The sequence below is a fragment of the Engraulis encrasicolus genome, chromosome 17 (genome assembly GCF_034702125.1).
Source record: "Engraulis encrasicolus isolate BLACKSEA-1 chromosome 17, IST_EnEncr_1.0, whole genome shotgun sequence".
NCBI lineage: Eukaryota > Metazoa > Chordata > Actinopteri > Clupeiformes > Engraulidae > Engraulis > Engraulis encrasicolus.
Window position 1 is genome coordinate 49,880,566 of NC_085873.1, and position 2,500 is coordinate 49,883,065.

Sequence of the window (2,500 nt, forward strand, 5' to 3'; positions counted from 1 at the left end):
TAGGCATGTATTCACAAATGTGTTGTTCATGCACAATAAGGGATTTATTACCAATTTAACCTTAGCGTTTGCTTAGTACATGCCTTACAAGTTACTTATGCAGGAATTAACATTGTATGCATTAGTGCTTATAGATGTGTCCCTAAAATAATTATTCCTATTGTTTTTTGCTAATCTGTGTCACAACTCATTACCATAATATTAGCGGAGATTCTTTAAATATAGAGATATGCCAACATAATAGGTTTCTATGGGCAGCTAACGTGACCAGGTTCCGGTCTGTCTAAAGAGGCGTGTCATAATGCTCCTACAATGAATAGAACAGTCCTTAGGTCTGCCTAAAGGGGGGTTTTGCCCCCCTCCCACTTGCAACAGTAGAACCCGGAAACAATGGGCCAGCGGAACCTCTCTCTTATCTACTCTCTCTGATATTAGCTTGACTTTAATCGCTGAAGTTCACTCAGGTCGCTCAGGTCACCTCACTCCCGGGGAAGTTGCTTCAGTGGCTTTATTCGCCGAACCTCGATAGAGAAATAACGACCTCCATCCCTCTGGTCGCTTTTGGTGTACATCAGGGATGTGTGATGAAGCGGTCCGCACACTGGGTATTAACTCCAAAAATACTTTATTTCATTTTAACATACGGCAATGTGTCGATCCAACAGAGGGATCTTCCTCAGGCATTTGTTAAAATGAAATAAAGTATTTTTGGAGTTAAAGTGATACTGTCCCTTTTTTGGAAATAAACTTATTTTACACCTCCCCTTTATTTAAATAAAAGTTTTTTACCGTTCTCCTATACTTTCAACTGTTCTCTGGGTATGGCAGTGCAAATTCTACCTCCAAGCCAGCAGTTCACATTGAGTCCTATGAGACCAGTTAGCCGCCAGCTGGTCTCATAGGACTCAATGTTAACTGCTAGCATGGAGGTACAATTTGCACTGCCATACCCAGAGAACGGTTGAAAGTACAAGGAGAACAGTAAACCCCTATTATTTAAGGGGAGGTGTAAAAAATTTCCAAAAATGACCCAGTGTGCGGACCGCTTCATCACACTACTTACTACTTTTGTCTGGCACCTGGACAAGTACTTGTGGATGTGCGCACCCTACTTCCAAACACGTACATCAGGGATGGGCAACTTTCATGATGAGGAGGGACACATTCTTTCAGTGACAGGGGAGCAGAGGTGTCAAAAGTAAAAAAAGAAACACAGTTTCCTTCCAACACAAGTAACTTATCGGAGTAACCAGTAGACCCATGTACTTGTCTTACGATCAGCTAAATCTGCACTGGTTGGATCAAGTTTGTGGTGGGTCCTTGTTAGGTTTTCAGTGTTTTTCAGTAACAACACAGTCTATCTTTCGCATTAGGTACAATGGAGTAAATGGTGTAACATCTATGTAATGCCATGTGCTAGTGTTGTAATTACACCACAAAAGTGCTTTTACTTTTACTTTGACACCTCTGCACCAGGACTTGACATTAACTTTTTCACCCCCCGGCCTCTGTGGCTAGTGGTTTTCCTGAGTCTCCAGCCATTCAGGTATTCCACTAGCCACCGATGCTAAGGTGCTAAAGCAATATGAGTGTATAGCTTTCTACATGGAAGTATATCAAGCAAATAGAAACTGAGCTACACTGCAATTGATACAGAAGGGGCAAACAATAGAATATAGGCTATGATGCCTATGTCATACCGAGAAATAAGCTGCCAGCCAAAATTGGCTAGTGACACTGAAAGTATTACTAGTCACAGCCAAGTTTTACCAGCATTTGGCCGGTTGGCTGGTGCCAGTGTCATGCCCTGCTCTGCAGGGCAGAAGTGGCAAAGGTAGTTGGGGAAGGATCAGGGATTCGCCTTAGCTCGGACTTGAACCTGTGTCCCTGTGTCTAGCACCTTAGCCCACTGAATAACGACACCCCCAGTTCAGTGACTTGCAGTGCCATTGTCTGATCCCTCTTTGCATAGCAACACAACCTGTTCTATATATATTTTTGCACTACAGATTTTTCTAAGCAAAAAGAATTATATTGTTCGGCCTGTTGTCGATTAGTCCTGTGGTCTGGAGAAAGCACAAACAATGTCACAGCTTCCGATTTACACTCTAGCGTAGCCATGTAACCATGAAATGCACAGCTCTCCAACGGCACGGAAAGTAACGCAGGCGTGAACATGGATTACGAAGTGCATTATACGAGTCTCCTCGGACATGTGCATGCATGACACACAAACATTCTTTCCGCGGTGGCACTGGGACAAAAACGAAGCGACACTCTCACACAGACGTGAGTCAAACCGTCCGACGGGGCCACCAACAGGGAAGGGGGGACAGATGGGTGGCCCAGGATTTGGTCCTCATTACATTGTATGTATTGAGAGTAGGGGTGTCTTTAACCCCTTAGCACAGAGCCTATGTTATAACCTTACTGTCACCAAAATTGTAATGGCTATGTCGTAATCTGAGGAGCCCAATATTTCAGAAGTAGCTGTAAAATG

The 2,500-nt window shown here is 43.6% G+C and overlaps 1 protein-coding gene across 1 annotated transcript in view; it reads left to right on the top strand.

The window, feature by feature from the left end:
- The window catches only part of znf385c (zinc finger protein 385C), a 119,004-nt gene that overhangs the window by 107,080 nt on the left and 9,424 nt on the right, over positions 1 to 2,500 (top strand). The gene's annotated exons all lie outside the window — the stretch shown is intronic.